This window comes from Cherax quadricarinatus, chromosome 10, assembly GCF_038502225.1.
Source record: "Cherax quadricarinatus isolate ZL_2023a chromosome 10, ASM3850222v1, whole genome shotgun sequence".
NCBI lineage: Eukaryota > Metazoa > Arthropoda > Malacostraca > Decapoda > Parastacidae > Cherax > Cherax quadricarinatus.
In genome coordinates this window covers 10,748,741-10,774,791 of record NC_091301.1, presented here as the reverse complement: position 1 = coordinate 10,774,791, position 26,051 = coordinate 10,748,741, and the positions used below count along the sequence as shown (strand labels likewise).

The 26,051-nt window shown below is 42.5% G+C and overlaps 1 long non-coding RNA gene across 3 annotated transcripts in view; it reads left to right on the top strand.

The window, feature by feature from the left end:
- The first annotated feature begins 2,200 nt into the window (after positions 1 to 2,200).
- Positions 2,201 to 26,051, top strand: part of LOC138852497 (uncharacterized) — a 61,178-nt gene continuing 37,327 nt past the window's right edge. The window contains exons 1-2 of one of the 3 annotated variants that reach the window (XR_011391811.1): positions 2,201 to 2,240; positions 4,696 to 4,788. This is a non-coding gene — a long non-coding RNA (uncharacterized lncRNA). Of the gene's footprint in view, positions 2,241 to 2,263; positions 2,294 to 2,386; positions 2,409 to 4,695; positions 4,789 to 26,051 lie in introns of those variants that run through there. The other 2 variants (XR_011391812.1, XR_011391813.1) reach the window with 2 other exon arrangements.

The window sequence follows — 26,051 nt, the reverse complement described above, 5'->3', positions numbered from 1 at the left end:
TTATATGGCAAGATGAACGTTGCTATTTAAGCCAAGATCGCAAGTTCTGCCTATTCGGCACGACATATATATATGTTGCAATACTTTAATAACATATTGACAATGATTTATATTTTCCGTTGTGCACCTCGTCACATCCTGTCGGTGGTTATGTTATGCATCATCTATTATGATTACAGTTATTCTATCTGCGTATCTACACCGAGAGGTGTGTATCTCTATGTATTGTACCCACAGTTATGTATCTCCTTGTATTTTCACAAACATCCGAGGGGGAATGGATACGATTGCATTAACTAAGGACACCTTTACTCAAAACGTTGCGGTCCTTGGATCTTGTTCATTCAATCATTTGAAGTGATCAGGGTTCATGGTCTGAATTTTTTTTCAATGAAGGTGTCCTAAGTGAATGCATTCTTGTCAATTCCCTTCAACTTTCTTGCTACTTTCACAGAGATATGTATGTCTTAGTGTATATACACTGTTTCTCAGAGTGTATATACATTGAGATACGGTGTGTATACACTCAGAGATACACTCCTACAGATGTATATACCCTGATTATATATATATATATATATATATATATATATATATATATATATATATATATATATATATATATCAGGGTATATACATCTGTAGGAGTGTATCTCTGAGTGTATACACACCGTATCTCAATGTATATACACTGATAGATGTACATCGAGAGCTGTACATCTTTCAGTGTATATACATCGAGAGGTATATTTTTTAGTGTTAATACATCAAGAAGTATGTATGTACACTAAGCGTTTATCCCCCATCTTAGTGATTAAAATATATTTTGAATATTGCTGTGTAAGTGAATTACGTTCTTAATGGCCTATAACCTAACCTAACCTAACCTAACCTAACCTAACCTAACCTAACCTAACAAAAAACTATGTGGGAGTTGTGTAGCCGAACAAGCTGCAGATTTTTCTATAACTAATCTGATAAGCCTAACAAATCTGCTGTTACATGAACAACTATTGGCATGACTCACGAAATCGTAATAAAACAATTGCAAACAAGCCATGGTGTGGGTGAGGTTAGAATTCATGGCAAACTAGTTGTAAAACTCCAGGTCAGTTACAGGTAGATCATTCCTGTATCTGGTTTCCGTGAGTTAACTTTAAACTTACATCACAGGTTTGTCCGGCTGCGAAGACGTTTGGAATTGTTATTGGAGTGTATAGGTGCCAATTAAATATAAAAATGTGTGATTTTTTCCTGTAAAATATCTTCGGTATGCCTCTCCTGAATGGTTATTTTTTTAATAGTTGATGCAGCTTATGGAGAGAATGGTACCCAATAAGATAAGGTTATACAGAAGTATATTTGCCAATTTTCTAACGCGGTAGTTGTTGTATTCCATGCGATAACCAAAGATTGCCCCTTTTGGTCGGGTTTTAACCTGTTTATTGTGCTTTTGTGTTCAACCGAATGGAAGTTTTTTGTTGATTTTGGTCCGTGTAGATTTTAATTTAATTTAATTTAAAAAAACTGGAGAATGTCTCTCGTGTATCTCAAGGAAAATTTTCGATTGAGGTTGCAGGTGCCAGTTTACTAGTTTTACCCAAAAAATTGGTAAAAAATTAAATAATGGTTTTCATGTGATAATTTGTGAATGCCTCACCTGACTAGTTTCTATACTTCATTACCTCTAACGTTAGCATACAACCTTTCAGCTGTTTCAGATTTCATGTTTGTGTAATTTAGAATATTGATCTCTACATAACTAAATTCATTGGCCTTAAACTTTCAAAGCTGGTGTGTACATGCTGAATTTATATTGTGAGTGTGTTGACGTAGAGGGGGTTGGGCTTACGGAATATAGGAATACTTTTCTCTGATCGTGCAGCGACCTAAAAACATTTAGGCTTGTTTTTTTAATACACCAGCTTTCTCCCACCAAGATATGGTAGCCCAAAAGAAAGAAAACGCAATTAAAATTATTATTTACCCAAGCGCTGTGTTGCCATAATCATGTTGATAACACAGTTCAGATGGCCATTACAACTACAACATAACCATTCCTCCTTTGTTATTATTATTGTTATTAACACTATTATTTATTATTTACTATTATTATCATTATAAAGAATGTGACGAGTTAATTATATATATTCCGTTTTCTACTTTAGAAATATATCGTATCCTGTTGTGGTCGATTAGATAACATGAGAGCATTGTGTACACACCAGCCAGGCCACCAGGCAAGTCAAGACGCGGCTGTTGAGGCTATTCTTCATTAAAACCAAAACTACGTGTTAGTGGTGTAGCAGAAGAGCTTTTAGTGCTACTGTGTTCTGCTCTACAGGAGCTCCTTTTCAAATCATAACTTGAAAAATTCACCTGTGATCGCCATTTTGTTCAAAAAATAAGTTTGTGCCACCATACTCATTTTTTTTTTAGTAAATGGACACGTGCAAGTTTTGAATATATTATTTAACCGCAGTGTTTCCCTCGCCAAATATATTACAAAGAATTATTGTACATACCCGACAGAACAGGATCATATATATTCAGGAAAAGAGTGAAGTGAAATAGGCGTTAAAAGCTGAGCTTAAAAGGCAGTTTAACAAAGTTTTTAATGATAATCATAAGTATTAAGTGATACCAGAGTTGTGGGGGTCTTACGAGGCTTCTAATTACCACAGATGTTGAAGCCGATGCTATTTTGATTGATTGTGACAGTGACTGTTATGAGAGAAGCTTCCAGGCACCTCTTACGAATTTATTGTTTTTTGTAATTAATTTTGCACCTTTCACTTGACTGAAGATTGTGAGTTACGATGAGCCAGCAAGCCATGTTCCTGTTGCCAATGGGCAAGAGTGTTACGATTTCCAATACGTGTATTTAAATTTATTGGTGTTTCACCTACATAAACCTTGTGGCAGCCTCCGTATGGGATAACGTAAATGAAGTCATCAGGCATCACTGTTGTCAAGACTTCCTATTTCTGTTGTAATAAGATCTTTTTGATGGTGGTGGTATTAGCTGTTATGTTTATTACATGTTCATAACATTAGTAAAAATTTTTTTAGGCTTTGGGTACATTAACAGAATTTTTGTTTTACGGTGAGAGCACACAGATGTTCCTGATGTACTGAGTAAACAGCAAGATCTCTCGCATTTCCCGAGGAAATGTGGGGAGAATTGTTATTCAATTCCGTGAACACCTGGCATATGTAGGAATATTCCTAAGTATTCCGGACTGCACATTCTCTGTGATCGTAGGTAAAAACTTCTAATTGCTCGCTCATTTATTCAGCGTGTTCTAGGGGGAAGAGAAATGACGTACATCGTTCTTGCTGGTATGCTTACGGAAAACATGGAACGTTAATGTATGTGGACAGATGTGAAACGGGACGTCAAGAATGAGAATGTTATCTGGCGCCTCAGTTAAGATTAACTAAATAGACGGACCACTTTAGCTGACCCTCTCATAACACACTAATGCTCATCCGTCTGGGAAAGATGATAATTACATCATCTACGTAACACAAGGACGTTACACAGCTAGGGAAGATGTTATTGAATTGTTCAGCGTTTTCCATTAATATAGATTTCCAAGTTATCAAATTTTTGTGCCCCGTGGCCTGGTGGCAAAAGTGAGGGTCCGGGTTCGATTCCCGGCGGAGGGGTGGAAATGTTAGACGTGTTTCCTTACACCGGTTGTCTATGCTCACCCATCAGTAAAATGGATACCTGGGTGTTAGTCGACTGGTGTGGGTCGCATCCTGGGACAAACTGACCTAATTTGCCCGAAATGCTCTGCATAACGAGCGGCTTTCTATATAGTAGTATGTCATTGATGTCAGCTAGGCCTGTACTTGTAGTAAATAAAGATATTATTATTATTATTATTATTATTATTATTATTATTATTATTATTATTATTATTATTATTATTATTATTATTTCAGCAGATAACGGAGACCATTAGACATGACAACGCACCAGATATGATAATATTCACGAGTAGTGAAAAACTAATCTAAATGATAATCTTAAGTACTATGCGTAATTGCTTTGAAATAAAAACGTGCAGGAAATTACTCGCCTGCCAAAGAAATGTCCATCTTGAAGGGATGTGTAGTAAATTTAGGCTCAGCAACAGGGTCAAAAAATATTACAGGCAAATTTGGAAAATAGACATTACCTTAGGTGTTTCGTTTATGATAAGGACTCGAAACAGGTAAAACTCAAAAAACTTACAACTCAGAGTAAGTACAACCCAATACAAATACAACCCAAAATGAGTTCATCCCAAACAAATTCAACTCAAAACAAGTACAAAAACTTGAGGTTGTTTGAATATTCTTCTGGCATGCAATCTCTAATACATTCTCATATACTTGACTACATATTATAGTAAACAAAGTTTGAAAGATACGTTGGCTTAAGAACAAAAATGTTTGACAATACGAAATGATTGGAGGTTACATTACAAATACACAAATGTGTTTGTCAACAATTACAGTCACTTTTTTTTAGCCAACTCCCAGAGCCGGGGTGTGTATTATATATATATATATATATATATATATATATATATATATATATATATATATATATATATATATATATATATATATATATATATATGTGTGTGTGTGTGTGTGTCTATATATCTTGCATTACACAACATTTTTATTTTTTTTCAGATTGCACTTCCGACATCTTAATCTGAATACTCAAGGAATAAGAAGCCAGTGGGACGAGTATTGCTCATTATCACAATGCCGCATTACGCTCCGGTAATATTTTTCAGTCAAGTATGCTTTAATTCCAAAAATGGGGGATGATATAAGCTTTTTAGAGGGGTAGTATAAGTGATTTGCTGAGTCAGTCCGACATACCCACTTCCCTCTGGCCGCGAATGGTTTACTGCTGGCAAGTATTGTGCAACAAGCCTCAGTTGCCTGCCCACCCAGTAGTGTTATATCCTTGTAAAACATGGTGCAACAAGCCTCAGTTGCCTGCCCACCCAGTAGTGTTATATCCTTGTAAAACATGGTGCAACAAGCCTCAGTTGCCTGTCCACCCAGTAGTGTTATATCCTTGTAAAACATGGTGCAACAAGCCTCAGTTGCCTGCCCACCCAGTAGTGTTATATCCTTGTAAAACATGGTGCAACAAGCCTCAGTTGCCTGCCCACCCAGTAGTGTTATATCCTTGTAAAACATGGTGCAACAAGCCTCAGTTGCCTGCCCACCCAGTAGTGTTATATCCTTGTAAAACATGGTGCAACAAGCCTCAGTTGCCTGTCCACCCAGTAGTGTTATATCCTTGTAAAACATGGTGCAACAAGCCTCAGTTGCCTGCCCACCCAGTAGTGTTATATCCTTGTAAAACATGGTCCAACAAGCCTCAGTTGCCTGCCCACCCAGTAGTGTTATATCCTTGTAAAACATGGTGCAACAAGCCTCAGTTGCCTGCCCACCCAGTAGTGTTATATCCTTGTAAAACATGGTGCAACAAGCCTCAGTTGCCTGCCCACCCAGTAGTGTTATATCCTTGTAAAACATGGTGCAACAAGCCTCAGTTGCCTGCCCTCCCAGAAGTATTATCTTTTTGTAAAGCATGATGCAGTCATATTCAGCTGCCTGCCTTCCATAAGTATTATATTCCTTTGTAAATGTTAAGATTGTTGCCACCATTCGCTGCCACCTTCATCAGTAAATTGGAAGGTATTAATCGTGCGTGTCTATGGTTGGGGGTAGTTTTCGAGCATGTCTGTGATCGGGGGTAGTGTAGGTGCATATCTATAATTGGAGACTGTTCATGTATGTCTTTGATTAGAAATAGTATTCGAGCATGTCTCTGAGGGGTAATATTAGGCATATGTGTGATTGGAGGCAGTATTTGTGCATATGTTTTGTAGTTCACACAGTAAGTAGCCAGGTCTTAAACACCTATTACACAGCTAGAGGACTAGAATGGTGCATCTGATCATGTCAGGGTCATTCTTAGTATAAAACAATTTAAGAACAGCCGAAGAATGGTTAATGAATGAAGCTGCAGAGAGGACAAAGATTCCTTTTCTTCTCAAAAATAATCGTACTTTATTTTTTATCCGATACATTCAGTATTAAGCTGGTTTATGTAATTAACGCCAATAAAGGTACATAAGATGGCGTGAAGTGTAAACAAAATCTTACATAAGAAGTGAAGTTGGCTAGACGGAAGATACAGCTCACAATCCTTCGCCGTAGCAACAACACATGTGAACGAGGAAGCTCCTTTGTTTTGCTTACTCGCCCGTTTTCTGTCTTGTCTGTACTCGCCTAATTGTGGTTGCATGGGTTGATTCATAGCACCTGGCCCCGTTTCTTCACTGGTTGCTACTAGGTCACTCCCTGCTCCGTGAGCTTTATCATACCTCTTCTTAAAGCTATATATGGATAATGCCTCCACCACCTCCTTTTCCAGACTATTCCACTTCCTAACATCCCTGTGGCTCATCTGAGTCTTCAGTTTCCAATTATGACCCCTTGTTGGTGTGTCCCATTTCTGAAACATCCTGTCCTTGTCCACCTTGTCGATTCCTCTCAGTATTTTATGTTATCCAGTCCTTCCTGTCCTCCACTGTCGTCAGGTCGATTTCTCTTCACCTCTCCCCGTACATGTCCCTTAACTCCGGAACTAGTCTCGTTGCAAACCTGTGCATTTTCTCTAATTTCTTGACATGCTTGGCCAGGTGTGGGTTCCAAACTGGTGCTGCATACTCCAATATGGGCCTGACGTACACGAAGTACAGAGTCCTGAACGACTCCCTACTGAGATGTCGGAATGCTATTCATAGGTTTGCTAGTCGTCCGTTTGCCGCAGCAATTATTTGGTTGATGTGTGCCTCAGATGTGTTCAGTGTTATACTCGCCCCACGATCCTTTTCTTTGAGTGAGGTTTGTAGTCTTTGGCCCCCTAGACTGTATTCTGTATGCGGTCTTCTTTGCCCTTCTCCGATCTTCATGACTTTGCACTTGGTGGGGTTGAACTCCAGGAGCCATTTGCTAGACCAGGACTGCAGCCTGTCTAGATCCCTTTGTAGTACTGCCTGGTTCTCCTCCGATTGAATTCTGCTAATTAACTTGACATCGTCTGCAAATAGAGACACTTCTGAGTCTATTCCTTCCGTCATCTCATTTACATACACCAGAAACAGCACCGACCCTAGGACTGACCCCTGTGGAGCCCCGCTTGTCACAGGCGCCCACTCCGACACCTCGTCGCGTACCATGACTCGCTGCTGCCTTCCTGTCGGGTATTCTTGGATCCATTGCGGTGCCTTCCCTGTTATACCTGCCTGGTCCTCGAGCCTTTGCCCTAATCTCTTGTGTGGAACTATGTCAAAAGTCTTCTTAAAGTCCAAGAAAGTGCAATCTACCCACTCTCACTTGTCTTACTGCAGTCACCTTGGCATAGAACTCAAGTAGGTTTGTGACACAGGGTTTCCCGTCCCTGAATCCGTGCTGGTTGTCGCTGATAAGCTCAGTCCTTTCTAGGTGCTCCACCACTCTTCTGATAATTTTCTGCATGACTTTGCATACTATGCATGTCAGTGATACTGGTCTGTGGTTCAGTGATGCTTGTCAGTACAATTTTAAAAATTAGGACAACATTTGCTCTCTCTCTCTCTCTCTCTCTCTCTCTCTCTCTCTCTCTCTCACGAACATAAATTACCCGTTGAATCCGTGAGCACAAAAAAAGTCATTTAAAACCCAGCTGGACAAGCACTTGACAAAATGTAACCACAAACACTGAAGACGGGACACAATGAATACTGCTGCTGTAGCTACAAACGCTGAAGACAGGACACCCTGATCACGACACTACTACTGTACCTTGGAACATTAATATCTGTGACGTACGCTAAACCAACAAACTAACAGCAGAGGCGACACACTCAACCATCAAGACAGGCGTCAAAACATTTAAGTCAATATTGAAGGCAATAGGCCAAGTACTGAGCTAAAACCCACTGTATCTCATCAAACAACAGTGCAGCACCACTGTATCAAACAAGAGCACATCACCACTACCAAACAACAGTGCCACAAGACGCTGTATAAAACAGTGCAGCAACACTTTGTATCGAGCCAACACCTCCCTCTACAATATCAATTGCCTGATACGACAATCAGCATCGAGCAACATGCACTCAGCATCAACGAGGAACTTATGTCAGTGTGGGCTCTTGAGTACGTCAGTGCTTCTCCCTCCCTATCCCAGCCTTCCTCCCCACCACACAACATCGGATGGACGGAGAGGCAAACGGACGGACAGACACTCACTCAAGTGAACTACTCATTATTTACAGAGTCCTCTTCATCTCTCACTTTTCTAAATCCACTTCTTCTGTGCGTCCTCTTCCTTCTCCTTCATCTTTCGTCCGTACCTCTTAGTTCTCACCCCGTCCTTCCCTCTCAGTGAACTCAGTGGCCCGGTGGCCTGGTGGCTAAAGCTCCCGCTTCACACACGGAGGGCCCGGGTTCGATTCCCGGCGGGTGGAAACATTCGACACGTTTCCTTACACCTGTTGTCCTGTTCACCTAGCAGCAAATAGGTACCTGGGTGTTAGTCGACTGGTGTGGGTCGCATCCTGGGGGACAAGATTAAGGACCCCAATGGAAATAAGTTAGACAGTCCTCGATGACGCACTGACTTTCCTGGGTGGCTAACCCTCCGGGGTTAAAAATCCGAACGAAATCTTATCTTATCTTTCCCTATCTCCATCCCTACACACACACAAATACACACACACACACACACACATATATATATATATATATATATATATATACCAGGACACTCACACATATTCCCAAAGCAGCCCGTCCACACGCAGCTGGGAAACTTACAGACCTCCTGAAAAAAGTAAACGATGGTTCCACTATCTTAAATGCTCCACCAACCATCAAGGCATGGCACAACTTGCTACTTTTTGGCAATGTCTGCTTAGCTGTGCCGGAAAGAAGGGGAAAGAGGCTAGCCTCAATGATAATTAAATCCTTAAGAGATTTTCCTAGAGTTGATAACCTCATTCGCCTTCCCCGTCAACACAAAAGAGGGAGAGGCAGAACCCCCACTCACTCTACTGACAGTGAAAAAGTCAGAGTCCAGGTGAGCAAGAAAATTGAAGAGGGCAACACAGTGGGGGCAATAAGAATTATTACCAGTGAAGATACAGTTGCTCCCAGGGATGCTGACACGGCCGAAGCACTTAGAGGAAAGCACCCTGCCAGGGAAACCAGAGGCACCAACAGTTCCAACACCTCTGTCCCCACTATGGAACCATTGATAGTGGAAGACTCAGACATTTACAAAGCAATAATGTCGTTCCCATCTGGCTCTGCTGGGGGTTACACTGGAATAAGGCCACAGCATTTAAAGGAAATGGTTAATCCAGTTATTGGGGAAATTGCAGAGACACTGCTTTCAGAGATCACAAGGTTCGTCAACAATTCCTTGGCTGGTCTGATCCCTGATGAAATTAGACCTTTCTTTTTTGGTGCAACACTTTGTGCACTTAAAAAGAAGGATGGAGGAATTCGGCCAATTGCAGTAGGCAACACCTTACGCCGCCTCGTATCCAAAGCTGCTGTCCGAAGTATTCGTGCACAGGCAGCCATGATGCTTCAACCAAACCAGCTTGGCTTTGGGGTCTCTCAAGGAAGTGAAGCAGCGGTTCATGCAACAAGGGCGTATATCAACAACCTGCCTGAGGACAATGCAGTGGTAAAATTAGATTTCAAGAATGCGTTCAATCTCCTGAAAAGAGACGTGGTATTAGCAGCAGTACAAGAACATTTCCCTGGTCTCTTCCCTTTTGTTTCAGCCGGGTATAGCAAGGAATCAATGCTTCTCTTTGGAGAGCATGAAATTACATCATCGGAGGGTGTCCAACAAGGAGATCCTCTTGCACCATTTCTCTTCTGTATAGCAGTTAGGGAAATCACAGTCAGACTGACCAGCGAGCTAAACATCTGGTTCCTAGATGATGGCACACTAGCAGGTACAAAAGCGTCCCTCCTACATGACCTTACACAGGTAATGACACGGGGACAGGAAATGGGTCTCATCCTGAATCCATCCAAATGTGAAATCATCTCAGTCAGTCAACAAGTGATAGATGCAGTGAGAGCAAAACTACCAGGAGCAGCAGTCATTGCCCCCACAAATAGTGTCTTGCTAGGAGCACCTCTGGGAAGCAATGCCATTGACACAATTCTCAGGAAGAAATTGGAAGAGTTAAGGAGAATGGAACAACGAATAGGCAATCTGGACACCCACGATGCCTTGTACCTTCTCACAAAGTGCTTGAGTCTGCCCAGGTTGACATATTTCCTAAGATGTGCACCTTCATATGATAACCCTATACTGCACGAATATGACAGTATTCTGAGGCAGATTTTTACGAAAGTACTTAACCTTACTCTAGAAGACGGGCAGTGGAACCAAGCTACACTTCCAGTCAGACTAGGAGGCATTGGTGTCCGCAAGTCATCACAGATTGCGTTACCTGCTTTTCTGTCCTCGTGTATTGCATCCAGAGAGCTTGTAGCAGCGATTCTCCCTGAACATCTTAGGGACAAGGTAGGAGTCCAGGACCAAAAATTCATTGACGGAGCAATGATCTGGGATAATCTAACGGGCTCTGGAGCCAGACCTGCTCCCCCCAACAACTACAAACAATCGCACTGGGATGGTCCAATAGTGGAAAATATTGCCTCAACAATGCTTCAGAGTGTGTCAGGGAAGGATAGAGCCCGCCTCCTGGCAGTGAGAGCCCCTCATGCTGGGGACTTTCTGTTGGCTGTTCCCAACTCCAGCCTTGGCACACGTCTCGACCCACAGACCATCCGCATCGGTGTTGCCCTTCGACTTGCCGCCCCTATTCTCGCCGAACACAGGTGTATTTGTGGCAGTGAAGCAGCAGACCGATTCGGGTACCATGGTCTTGTGTGCCGTAAATCCGAGGGAAAGATTGCAAGACATGAGGAGGTTAATAACATTATCAAGAGGAGCCTCACAACAGCTGGATGCCCAGCAGTAAGGGAGCCACCCCAACTATGCAGATCTGATGGCAGCCAGAAGCGTCCAGATGGTATCACCCTTCAAGCCTGGACAGATGGGAAGCAGGTGGTGTGGGACTATACATGTGCATCTACCTTGGCTGATACCTATCTCCAATACACCAGGGAGGAAGGAGGGGCAGCTGCCAGCTTCAGGGAGTCCCAAAAGTATAGAAAATATGGAGAACTTGCCCATCATTATATGTTTGTTCCCATAGGCTCAGAGACCCTTGGCTCATGGGGAAAGAGTGCATCTAAATTCCTTAAGGAGCTGGGAAAAAGACTCATCAGGGTAACTAGGGATCCCAGGGCAGCTAGTTTTCTGTTCCAGCGGCTCAGTGCGGCTGTTCAAAGGGGTAATGCCTGCTGTATTTTGGGCACACGCCCCAGCTCTGAGGAGCTGGATGAGATTTTCGCCTTATAATCGGTGATACACACGTAACAACATGTACCGTATATGCCACATTTATATCAACAATGTATCTCTTAAATCTTCTGTACCATATTATGTAATAAAATATTCCTATTGGTAAAAAAAAAAAAAAAAAATATACTAAAAGATGGGGTGGTAGGGGAAGTGGAATATTCAAACGGCTTCAGGAAGAAATCCAAATATTCTTCCTTGAAGTCTTTTTATGCACTTCTCCGAGGCAATGGGTCCCACAATTTACACCAGAGGTGGACCCCATCCTATATATTTAAAAAAAATATATATATATATATATATATATATATTATATAGTTGCAAGGCTTGAGTCTTAGCTCTCGGCCACCACTGGATTCACTCATGGCTTCGAGAGCCTTATCATACCATGCGAGAGTGCGTGCTTGTCCATGTGCGTGGGGGAATCCATGTATGTGTGTGAGTACGTGTGCGTCCATGAGCGTGAGTGCGTATCTCTCACAAACCCAGCACTGACACCGTGTGCATACTCATGAGACAGTTTGCGGCGAAGAGTGAGTTGTGTGGTGTGGGATACCAAGCAGCAGTAACCTTGACTCTACACTACCACTCTTGCTCAAGTTCTCTCCCTCTCTCTCTCGCACAGTTCGTTTTCACATAATATAACAGTGTGAAATATTATTATATTATCATTATTTTATTATTTATTTTTTACTTTTATATTTTAACATTATCTTTTGTTATTATTTTTGCTTAGATTTTTTTATTAGTATTACGTTCAGTACCTTTCGTTCAACGTCAGTCTTGCTATCAGTGTGCTGACACCACAGTGTGCTGACACCACAGTGTGCTGACACCACAGTGTGCTGACAGCACAGTGTACTGACAGCAGAGTGTGCTGACAGCAGAGTCTGCTGACAGCAGAGTGTGCTGACACCACAGTGTGCTGACACCACAGTGTGCTGACAGCACAGTGTGCTGACACCACAGTGTGCTGACACCACAGTGTGCTGACACCACAGTGTGCTGACAGCACAGTGTGCTGACACCACAGTGTGCTGACACCACAGTGTGCTGACACCACAGTGTGCTGACACCACAGTGTGCTGACAGCAGAGTGTGCTGACAGCACAGTGTGCTGACAGCACAGTGTGCTGACACAGTGTGCTGACACCACAGTGTACTGACAGCAGAGTGTGCTGACAGCAGAGTGTGCTGACACCACAGTGTGCTGACACCACAGTGTGCTGACAGCACAGTGTGCTGACAGCAGAGTGTGCTGACACCACAGTGTGCTGACAGCACAGTGTGCTGACAGCAGAGTGTGCTGACACCACAGTGTGCTGACACCACAGTGTGCTGACAGCACAGTGTGCTGACAGCAGAGTGTGCTGACAGCACAGTGTGCTGACAGCAGAGTGTGCTGACACCACAGTGTGCTGACACCACAGTGTGCTGACAGCACAGTGTGCTGACAGCAGAGTGTGCTGACAGCACAGTGTGCTGACACCACAGTGTGCTGACACCACAGTGTGCTAACAGCACAGTGTACTGACACCACAGTGTACTGACACCACAGTGTACTGACACCACAGTGTACTGACACCACAGTGTGCTGACACCACAGTGTACTGACACCACAGTGTACTGACACCACAGTGTACTGACACCACAGTGTACTGACACCACAGTGTACTGACAGCACATTGTGCTGACACCACAGTGTGCTGACACCACAGTGTACTGACACCACAGTGTACTGACAGCACAGTGTACTGACAGCACAGTGTGCTGACAGCACAGTGTGCTGACACCACAGTGTACTGACACCACAGTGTGCTGACACCACAGTGTACTGACACCACAGTGTACTGATACCACAGTGTACTGACACCACAGTGTACTGACAGCACATTGTGCTGACACCACAGTGTGCTGACACCACAGTGTACTGACACCACAGTGTACTGACACCACAGTGTACTGACACCACAGTGTACTAACACCACAGTGTACTGACACCACAGTGTACTGACAGCACATTGTGCTGACACCACAGTGTACTGGCAGCACAGTGTACTGACACCACAGTGTACTGACACCACAGTGTACTGACACCACAGTGTACTGACACCACAGTGTACTGACACCACAGTGTGGTGACACCACAGTGTACTGACACCACAGTGTATTGACACCACAGTGTACTGACACCACAGTGTACTGACACCACAGTGTATTGACACCACAGTGTACTGACACCACAGTGTACTGACAGCACAGTGTGCTGACAGCACAGTGTACTGACAGCACAGTGTGCTGACACGTCGTTGTGGTCTCCTTATTCTATCTTTATCACCTTTTATTCAATATTTTACGTAATTTATTTTGGTGTCATTTTTATATAATTTCTTAGCTGCCACATTTGATTTTTATATTAAAGTAAAATTATTAACAAAGTAACGAAAGGTCCCCAATGGAAGTAAGTCACTGACCTTTTTTGGGTTATCCCAGGTTCTCTACACATATGCTGCTATGTATGATAATCTATATAATTGTATTTGTGTATACCTGAATAAACTTGCTTACTAATACTCACCCCTCTTATTACATAGCTACAGTAATGTTCCCCCAGTATTTCATATCTTTCGCATGCATGCCCTTTAAGGCTAAGGTAATGGAGAAGATAAGCAGGAGAGTGGTGGGGTATCTGGCTTTATCACAAATAGCACAGCACGAATTTATAGAGGGTAAATCCGGTCTCGCAAACCGACTGGAGCTCTGAGAGTGTTAAGGAAGTTTAGCCGGAAGGAGAGGTGTGGGTGGACTGCATTTTCTTGGATGCCAAGACGATATTTGATGGTGTACCGGTCAAGAAGCTGGGATAGAAACTAGAGGAACAAGCAGGGATAACAGGATTGTTATTATTACGTTCGTGGGAAGCGCTGAACCTGCAACGGTCATACAGTGCCTGAGAAATAGGAAAAGGATGGCACTGTACTGGAATGAAACAGTGATTATTTTGTGTGTGTGTGTGTGTGTATATATATATATATATATATATATATATATATATATATATATATATATATATATATATATACATATACGGCAAGCAAAAATTTGTGTATGCAATAATTTCGGATCACGTAATACTCTGTAGCATAATGCCGGTGCAACAAAATTAATAACAAACAAAATAAATGCAGCTAGATATTCATAACAATTACAACATCGGAAATCATTCTTGTATGTTTACTGAAGATTGCGCAGCAGCAGAATGAAGCGATGAACCCGCAGGAGGCTATTGAGCGCCTTGGGGAATGAGAAAGTTGACCCAAGAAATGGAATTATTATTAAAAACCGTATGGGACATACACCAAAGTAATAATAATATAATAAATTTATTTCAAAGCAAAGTATGGTTAAAATTATTGAAGGAAGGGGGAACCATATCTCCATTCCTCAGGGTAAGAGGCTTTTCACCGGACTCGAGTAACCTCTTCCTCCATCCTCTTTCCCATGCTTGAAGGGAACATGCATGAAATGGTCATTGCTGGCCGCTGAGTGACTGTGTCAAGACTAGCGTTGCGTACAGAGTCGATAAATTTACTTAGTAACGCAGCACCAAACACTGGTTAAGGCCGCTGGCAAGGCAGAGATCGCAGACACCTGAGGCACAAGCAAGAGTACTCATCACCAGGTCTGTGGTCACAGAACAAGCAAGTTAAACTCCAGCATTTAGTGTCAATGGTATGTATGTACATTGTACACACACTTCCTGTCCAACCGGACACTTGTTTGCAACGTATATTTACGGCTGAATGATAGCGATGGTTTCCATAGCTTTCTCCCGTTACAGATCAGGTTCCTGGTTTAGCTTTGATTACCTGGAGTATACCTGGAGAGGGTTTTGGAGGTCAACGCCCCCACGGTCCGGTCTGTGACCAGGCCTAGTGTTTTTATTTCTATGTTATAGCTTTAAAAGTAGAGCTATGCTCATGGTGTCCCATCTTCAGTCGATCATATTTTTAGTTATTGTGTACAAATATATATTATTATCTTATTATTAGTAGTACATTCGTAAAAAAATGTTAAACTCGCATGGGTCAGAGCTGGATGGCAGAGGGGGAGGGGCAGTGGGGGGCTGGCAACATGTTGAGGTGGGAGGGGGGGAGCAAGGGTGTAGTCTATATGCAAAAGAGAATGTCAGAGGCGGTATATTAAGCCAGTTTGGGCCAGAAATCATGGCGGAACGATGATGGTTCTTCATCTTTGTCATATTGTTAGTTTTATCATACGTATATGTTACATACACATTATGTGTAAGTGTTGATCATGTGAATTTAATTAGGATAAAGTTCTGTTGGGAATTTTCATCGTGATATTTAGTTTATTTAAAGATTGTTTAAGTGTGTCCAACATGGTGCTAATATCCCAAAATATATGCATGTCTTCTGCAAGCATTTTGTGCAGTAAAAGGACACAAGTGCAACTAATGTGACATTTTATTGTGGCAACGTTTCGCTCTCCAGGAGCTTTGTCAAGCCGTTACAAACAATACATGGGCACAGAGGGTATATATAGGCTTAGTGAGGTGTAATACTAGTGGTAGTGGTAATATAAGTTGTAACAGTACAGTAGTAGTAATAAAATAAAATGTCACATTACTTGTACTTGTGTCCTTTTACTTTACATATTGTCGGTAATTCTACCAACATCATTGCAAGCATTTTGTCTTTAGAACCCAGTATTTTAACATTATCGTTGCTGCAGACAAATAAAAATGAAATGGCCCTTTGAGCAGTCAATATTGATTTCAGCAGTGGTTATCGATTGGAATTACAAGGACACCGGTTCGGTCCCCGGCGCTTCATATACAGTTTGCTCTGTTCACTTTGTCCAGGATTAGGAACCATCCATTTGCGGAAATTGAATTTCATATGCTACTTCTCTGACCACAGGACACTTGCCTTTAGTGCGTAGTTTCGTTTGTGATCCATTTATTTGTGACAAATGTTCATCAGCATTTGGGTATCTTTATTTTTGCAACGTTTCGCTTACATAGCAGGCGCTTTCAGTCAAATACAGCTGAGATTAATATGGAGACAGTATTGGTGAGGTAAAAATGATGTGATTAGTTTATCTTGTCCATGAAGTAGTGTATGAGGTGGTCATTCCCTCACCCTGGAGAAGAGTTCAGCTCCGTAGTCTCAAACAGTGTCGAGCTGAAGCTATCTTACCGAGGCATTCCGATAACTTACCGGCCCACCCCTGAAGCTGAATCATGAGAATGGAGCCTTGTATACTGTCAAAGGTGGGACACGGAAAATCTCGAAGACGTCACAGGAGGCGGAACCCACTAGCAGAAGCAAGAACGTAAGAATTGAGGAACACTGCAGCAATCCTACTTTCCCATGCTAAGCAGATCCCTCTCATATCCAACCCTTCTCACTCATAACTAGAGTTTAGTAAGGTTGTGGAAGATGTCTTTTGTGCCAAGATACGTTGTATAACCGTGTCAGTCAGGGATAATTGTAAAAATCGTATACAATCCAGACATTTTCATAGAATACAAGTATATTGGCGTGCTGTCTCTTCCCAAGTAGGTTTGAAGAACTTTTGTGAAAGGGTTTAAGATGGGTGCCTGAGCATGCTGAGGCCCTTCAGAATATAAATTTTTAGCGACGCAATCTGTGATGCTGGGAATATAGAAGTATTTATCCATGTTTAATACTTTGATGGTTATGGATGATACTTGTGAATTATTCACAAGTAATCCACAGGTTGGAAATGGAAACCAAACGGCTTTTCGGACAATCATGGATGGAACATTAAAATGGTATAAAATACCGACAGGTTGTTAGGTAAGACACATATGCAACAGTTAGGTATCTTTATCATGAAACGTTTCGCCTACACAGTAGGCTTCTTCAGTCAAGTACAGAAAAGTTGATAGAAGCAGAAGATACTTGAAGACGATGTAATCAGTCCATCATCCTTAAAGTTTTGAGGTGGTCAGTCCCTCAGTCTGGAGAAGAGCATTGTTCCATAGTGTGAAACAATATGGAGAAGAAGTGACAGGATGGAGCTTTTTATAGCGCCAAGAGGTGAGACGTAGGCCACTAGGAGAGGTAAGAACTCAGATGTTGAGAGGTCAGGTCCCTCTCAAATCCAGCCCCTCTCATTAGTGGAAGTTGTCGAAGTTGATTGCAGGTCTGTACCAAGATACCCTTGTGTTGCAGTGTCTGACAGATTGAACATTAAAATGGTATAAAATACCGACAGGTTGTTAGGTAAGACACATATGCAACAGTTAGGTATCTTTATCATGAAACGTTTCGCCTACACAGTAGGCTTCTTCAGTCAAGTACAGAAAAGTTGATAGAAGCAGAAGATACTTGAAGACGATGTAAACAGTCCATCACCCTTAAAGTTTTGAGGTGGTCAGTCCCTCAGTCTGGAGAAGAGCATTGTTCCATAGTGTGAAACAATATGGAGAAGAAGTGACAGGATGGAGCTTTTTATAGCGCCAAGAGGTGAGACGTAGGCCACTAGGAGAGGTAAGAACTCAGATGTTGAGAGGTCAGGTCCCTCTCAAATCCAGCCCCTCTCATTAGTGGAAGTTGTCGAAGTTGATTGCAGGTCTGTACCAAGATACCCTTGTGTTGCAGTGTCTGACAGATTGAACATTAAAATGGTATAAAATACCGACAGGTTGTTAGGTAAGACACATATGCAACAGTTAGGTATCTTTATCATGAAACGTTTCGCCTACACAGTAGGCTTCTTCAGTCAAGTACAGAAAAGTTGATAGAAGCAGAAGATACTTGAAGACGATGTAATCAGTCCATCACCCTTAAAGTTTTGAGGTGGTCAGTCCCTCAGTCTGGAGAAGAGCATTGTTCCATAGTGTGAAACAATATGGAGAAGAAGTGACAGGATGGAGCTTTTTATAGCGCCTACGTCTCACCTCTTGGCGCTATAAAAAGCTCCATCCTGTCACTTCTTCTCCATATTGTTTCACACTATGGAACAATGCTCTTCTCCAGACTGAGGGACTGACCACCTCAAAACTTTAAGGGTGATGGACTGATTACATCGTCTTCAAGTATCTTCTGCTTCTATCAACTTTTCTGTACTTGACTGAAGAAGCCTACTGTGTAGGCGAAACGTTTCATGATAAAGATACCTAACTGTTGCATATGTGTCTTACCTAACAATCATGGATGGCCTTAATAATGATCTAGTACGTACCAAGACGTCGTCGTCTTTCTATTTCCAATCTGCTGGGTAACTGGGAGCGATTCTCGATTCCTCTTGGCTTCATAATTAATGAAAAACTTTACACAGGTGGCCCGGTGGCCTGGTGGCCTGGTGGCTAAAGCTCCCGCTTCACACACGGAGGGCCCGGGTTCGATTCCCGGCGGGTGGAAACATTTCGACACGTTTCCTTACACCTGTTGTCCTGTTCACCTAGCAGCAAATAGGTACCTGGGTGTTAGTCGACTGGTGTGGGTCGCATCCTGGGGGACAAGATTAAGGACCCCAATGGAAATAAGTTAGACAGTCCTCGATGACGCACTGACTTTCTTGGGTTATCCTGGGTGGCTAATCCTCCGGGGTTAAAAATCCGAACGAAATCTTATCTTATCTTATCACAGTTAAGCTATTACAGTATTCTCAGTGACAATAGATAAGATTAATGCAGAGTAACGTCAGACGCTCGGAGCAGATACGTAACACTATATAGTACTATTGCTACCCTCGCTAAGCCACTACTCTCTCCAACTATTCCTGTTTGCTTCTTTTATACAGGCCTGCTGCCTCTTTCCATGCTTCTGTCTCATGAAGTCGTTTCGCGAATAGCAGAAAATATGCGTGTCACATGGTCGCGGCATAAGGACAAGAACCAGGGTCACATGCTGTCAGGTGTGCGTGTCACATAGTCGCGGCATAGGGACAGGAACCAGGGTTACATGGAGTCAGGTATGCGTGTCACATAATCGCGGCATAAGGAAAAGAACCAGAGTCACATTGTGTCAGGTATGCGTGTCACATAGTCGCGGCATAAGGACAAGCACCAGCGTCACATGGTATCAGGTATGCGTGTCACATGGTCGCGACATAAGGACAAGAACCAGGGTCACATGGTATCAGGTATGCGTGTCACATGGTCGCGACATAAGGACAAGAACCAGGGTCACATGGTATCAGGTATGCGTGTCACATGGTCGCGACATAAGGACAAGAACCAGGGTCACATGGTATCAGGTATGCGTGTCACATGGTCGCGACATAAAAGCAAGAGTCAGAATTGCGCGAGGATAAGAATGAGGAGTCCTACCTAAACTCCTTATAACTTCAGAGACAATTCTCTTATTTCAAACAGGAGATAACAGTAACATCACAGTATACATACATAAATACATACATAAATATGTTAATTTTCTCATTGTGGTATTGTTTTCATATACGCATATGGTGGTGTGGACTGGGGGAACATGAAAGTATCGACGCGTGGTTTGCGGTTAATGTGGCAACCAAGCTATCGAGGTTAGTAATTGGGTCAAGGAAGGTTGTGTTAACCTTTTAGTTCTGACTGTATACTTTTATTATACCCTGTACACTGTATGTAACCCACCTGTGTGATGAAATACGGCAGGGAAACGGCTTTTGTTCCTATTATATAGCTACCATATAGAATAGAGTAGCAGAACATTACTAACGCATTCAATTCTGAAAAGAACTTCCACCTCCCGAGCCTCACAAGGTGCACAAAGACTCAGGTATGCAGGACAAATCTCTGTTTAGACATCGTCTGCTTAGAGCAAAGTCCTAAACAACTATAGAATTGTTTACATCCTTGTGTCTGTCCACATACCTGTGGGTGTCACGTACTTCATCCAGTCTCACAGCACCTGACTAACACCCGGGTGACCTAGTTACTGCTAAGTGAATAGGGGTAGCAGATGTGAGGCGAGTTGCTGATAAGTCCTTACCTCCCCGGTGCTCCAACCTGAGACCCTTCTGTTATAAGCTGACTGTGCTCTAACTCATGTGTCACAGGATAGGTGAAATAAACGTTCTGCACATGCGAACCCGAGAATGTACGTGTGCATGCGGATGAAGGTGGTGAAGTTGACTGAATGTGAACCATGGAAAAGAAGAATTGTTAAATCGTCATAACAGGTGTGTTTGTGTTGGCAGCGAATGAAGTATGTTAGAGCAGAGGTGGTGGCAATGTTGTGTGGTGCTGTAGCGCTCTGTTGCTAATGTCGGAGTGACACAGCAACTATACCTGACACAGTAACTCCACCCAAGGGTAGGCCTCAAGGAAGGCGACACTTTAACCTTCTGCCCCTTTTCACTTAGTATATAGATATCTAGTGTATGTCTGTGATATAACTGTGATCAGTTTCTGGCCTTTAGCCAGACTTCATTGTTTATTGCCTGTTCAAGAGGCTGTTACTATTGTAGACTTGTCGATCACATTCTTGATGGACGTAAGGGACCCCAATGGAGGCTGCTTGACTATCTTCGTTATTAAACCTGAGCTAATAATCCCAATTAAATTTTCTTCTTCACCTTATTAATGCATTCTCTTATTATTTTTTGAAGCTCCTGTGTTCCTATACATTCTGATCAGACTCGCTATCTAATTTTAATGGGAAACAGTTCACATATATTACAATAATATAGACCTACCTCAAATGGACTAATTGTTGCTAGCTTGACGAGCATAATTTTCATTATGGATTCATAAGGGGCCGCTCTTGCCTGATAAATTTACTGACTTTAATAAGGCATTTGTGGCAGTAAACTGTGATGTCACCTACTTGGATTTTACTAAGGCCTTTGATGGAGTTCCACTCAGAAGACTGTTAAAGTGGCAGCACTTAGTGTAGAGCAAATTATTTCATGAATCGATACACGGCTAACAAAGAGGCAGCAAAGAGAATATAAAAGGAGTTAAATCAAAATGGCAATCAGTCACCAGTGACATTCCGTAAGGATTAGTTTGGGGCCTTTGCTATTCAAAATTAATGATTGATGATAAATTAATGATGACTAATGATAAATCAATGACTGATGAGAGAAAACTCGACATTAGTAAACTCGCTAAGGACATAAAAATAGGTTAACAAATTCAGAGGAAGATGCCATTTAATTCAGAATGATTAAAGTTGACTAATGTTGTGGTCGGAAAAAGTGGCAGAGAAAATTCAGTATGCAAGAGTAAGATGCTAATCTTCCGGAATGAAAATAACCCTAACACTTAAAAACTAATAATATAGAAGTTTATCATACAAAATGTGGAAAGGATTTGGGAGTTATGGTAAATAGAAATCTAAAGCCAGTAGAATAGTGCTTAAGTGTCCGAGAAAAAAAGCATACCGATTGCTTGGATTTATAAAAAGAAGTATAAGTGATAGGAATCCAAGGGGTGGACCGGTAAGCCAATGGAAGGCCTTGGTCAGATGACCAAGAGTTCCAGTGGCGGGTCATCATATGACTAAGACCCTAGGCAGGAAACTCGTCCTGTTTCCTGACGACTCTTACCAAACCTAATCTAAAATGAATACAATGCATTATACAGAGTAAATGATAAAATCCACTGTACAAGTCATGTCGCCAGGTGTCTCTACTTACACCACTTACAATTCTCGAAGAAATTCGGCAAATTTCGCTGGATCCTGCTTGTAAGATAAAATTTCGTTCGGATTTTTAACCCCGGAGGGTTAGCCACCCAGGATAACCCAAGAAAGTCAGTGCGTCATCGAGGACTGTCTAACTTATTTCCATTGGGGTCCTTAATCTTGTCCCCCAGGATGCGACCCACACCAGTCGACTAACACCCAGGTACCTATTTGCTGAACATTAAAATGGTATAAAATACCGACAGATTGTTAGGTAAGACACATATGCAACAGTTAGGTATCTTTATTTCGAAACGTTTCGCCTACACAGTAGGCTTCTTCAGTCGAGTACAGAAAAGTTGATAGAAGCAGAAGATACTTGAAGACGATGTAATCAGTCCATCACCCTTAAAGTTTTGAGGTGGTCAGTCCCTCAGTCTGGAGAAGAGCATTGTTCCGTTGTCTGAAACAATATGAAGTTGAAGTGACAGGATGGAGCCTTTATATAGTGCCAGGAGGTGAGACGTAGGTTGCTTTGGGAGGGCAGGACCTGCCCTCCCAAAGCAACCTACGTCTCACCTCCTGGCACTATATAAAGGCTCCATCCTGTCACTTCAACTTCATATTGTTTCAGACAACGGAACAATGCTCTTCTCCAGACTGAGGGACTGACCACCTCAAAACTTTAAGGGTGATGGACTGATTACATCGTCTTCAAGTATCTTCTGCTTCTATCAACTTTTCTGTACTCGACTGAAGAAGCCTACTGTGTAGGCGAAACGTTTCGAAATAAAGATACCTAACTGTTGCATATGTGTCTTACCTAACTACCTATTTGCTGCTAGGTGAACAGGACAATAGGTGTAAGGAAACGTGTCGAAATGTTTCCACCCGCCGGGAATTGAACCCGGGCCCTCCGTGTGTGAAGCGGGAGCTTTAGCCACCAGGCCACCAGGCCACCGGACCTGTGTCTGGATGCTGAAACGTGCAGACACGACATCAGGAAAACTCGTTGAGAGACGGATGCTTCTTGTGTAGGGTGATGAAGTGAACAACTTCATTCCTTCCTCCCTCTGGGCAAACACAACTGCTGTGACCACCGCTTCCCACCATTTATAAGGAGATTTAATTGGTGTGCTGAAAGCGGGGCGGGTGAATGATACGTCTTCGAAGGCTTTTTTACTTTATGTGTAATGTCGTAGTGAGTACACAGGTTTGTGTACTCCTGATGGATCAGGGCCTGATCAACCAGGCTGTTACTGCTAGCTGCACGTAGTCCAACGTAAACCACAGCCCGGCTGATCCTGCACCGACTTTAGGTATTTGTCCAGCTCCCTCTTGAAGGCAGCCAGGGGCCTATTAAGAACATAAGAATGGAGGAACACTGCAGAAGGCCTACTGACCCATGCGAGGCAGGTCTTTATCAAAAACGACCTCTACCCAAAGCTACCCAAGAAACAACTCCCATACCCAATGACACCAATCAAACCCAGCCCCTCCCACTCATATATTTGTCCAGTCTCTTCTTAAAGCTACCCAAGGTTCTAGCCTCTACCACCCTACTGGGAAGACTGTTCCACGCATCTACAACTCTGTTAGAAAACCAGTACTTACCTATGTCCTTTCTAAATCTAAATTTATCCAACTTAAATCCATTATTTCTGGTTCTTACCTGGTTCGACACCCTCAGTACTTTATTAATATATCCCTTGTTTATGCCCGTCATCCACTTCAATGATATCTCCCCTCATTCTACGCCTCTCCAGAGAGTGGAGATTTAAGGCTTTAAGTCTATCTTCATACGGGAGGTTCCTTACACAGTAAATAATTTTAGTCATTCTTCTCTGTATGTTCTCTAATGAGTCTATATCCATCCTGTAGTAAGGGGACCAAAACTGAGCAGCATAATCTAAATAAGGCCTCACTAGTGATGTATAGAGCTGTAAAATAACTTTTGGACTTCTGTTACTTATACTTCTTGAGATAAATCCAAGTAATCTGTGGGCCTTGTTGCGCACACTAAGGCACTGCTGTCTTGGCTTTAGATTTCTGCTTACCATGACTCCCAAGTCTTTTTCACATTCTGTATGATCAAGCTCTATTTCACCTAGATTATAGCTTCGAGGGTTATTTTCATTACCAAGGGCAAGTAAGTACCTTACACTTATCCACATTGAACTTCATCTGCCATTTTTCAGACCAAGACATTATTAGTAATTCCCCTTATGTTTGGTGGGAGGCTGCTGAACGGTCTTGGGCCCCGGACACTTAAGGTGTTTTTCTCTTAGTGTACCAGTGGCGCCCCTACTTTTAATTGGGGGTATTTTGCATCGCCTGCCAAGTCTTTTACTTTCGTAGGGAGTGATTTCTGTGTGCAGATTCGGGACCATTCCTTCTAGGATTTTCCAAGTGTAGATTATATCTCTCTCTCTCCTGCGTTCCAGCGAGTACAAGTCAAGTGCTTCCAAGCATTCCCAGTAGTTGAGGTGCGTGATAGAACATATACGTACAGGTTCTCTGTACACTCTCTAGATCTGCAGTTTCACCTGCTGAGGATATCTAACCAGGACATAACTCAAAAAAGTGAATTAAAGCTGGATCAATTCAGATTTAGTAAGGATATAGGAAAATACTGGGTTTGAAGAGTTGTAGATAAACGGAACAATCTGTTGAGTGATCGAATTTAGGACCTAGCACTCAGAAGTTAGGCGCTAAGTCCTTTTCAAACATAGCCTCAAGAAGCAAGGTTTGAGAAGGACTTGCTTCTTGTGGGCAAATAGGCCTACTTTATTGTTCATTATGTTCTTCACAACCAAAGGACGCGGGTTCGACCCGGGGAAGGATGAAGCTGTTTAGATATTTCCGTATACTTGTTGCCCCTATTCACGAAGCAGTAAATAATTACCTGGGTTTTTGGAAGGTAGAGTTAAGATACATGTGAGTGGTGCAGATAGAACAGAGCAAGTCTTAATGAAGACTATTTCGCTCAAGACCCTTATGAAGTCTCTTTACGCGAAACATTGTCTTGATAAAGTCTTGCTCTTATCTAACTATTTATTACGTGAGTGCTAGCCGACTATTGTCCTCGCCTCATCTATATTTGATTGCAGGGGTCGATTCACAGCTCCTGGCTCCATCTCTTCACAGGTCGCTACTAGGTCCGCCCTTCATGAGCTTTGTCGTACCTCTTCTTAATTAAGCTGCATGTATGGGTCCCTCCTCTACCATTTCATTCTCCAGATTATTCCACTTCCTGACAACTCTAAGGCTGAAGAAATACTTCCTACCATCCCTATGGCTCATCTGAATTTTCAACTTTCAGCTGTGCCCTCTTGTTCCAGTTTCCCATGGCTTGGTTGGCAACGCACTCGCCTCACACACTGAGTACCCTTGGTTCATTCCCCGCATGGAAAAGTTTCCTTACACCTGCTGTCCCACTTCACCTAGCAGTAAGTAGGTAGTTAGGTAAGACACATATGCAACAGTTAGACAACTTTATTCCGAAACGTTTCGCCTACACAGTAGGCTTCTTCAGTCGAATACAGAAAGTAGGCAGGAACAGTAGAGATGTGAAGACGATGAAATCAGTCCATCACCCTTAAAGTCGTAGAATTTGAGGTTGTCAGTCCCTCGGCCTGGAGAAGTTGCATATGTGTCTTACCTAACAACCTGTCGGTATTGTATACCATTTTGATGTTCAACTTCAGTAAGTAGGTACTTGAGCGTTAGTCGACTGGCGTGGGTCGCAGCCTGGGGGATAAGATTAAGAGACCCCAAGACGTACAGTTCTCGATGATGCACTGACTTTCTTGGGTTATCCTGGGTGTTTAACCCTCCGGGTTAAAAATCCGAACAAATCTCATCTTGGTTTAGAAAGACACGTAAGCAAACACTATAACATA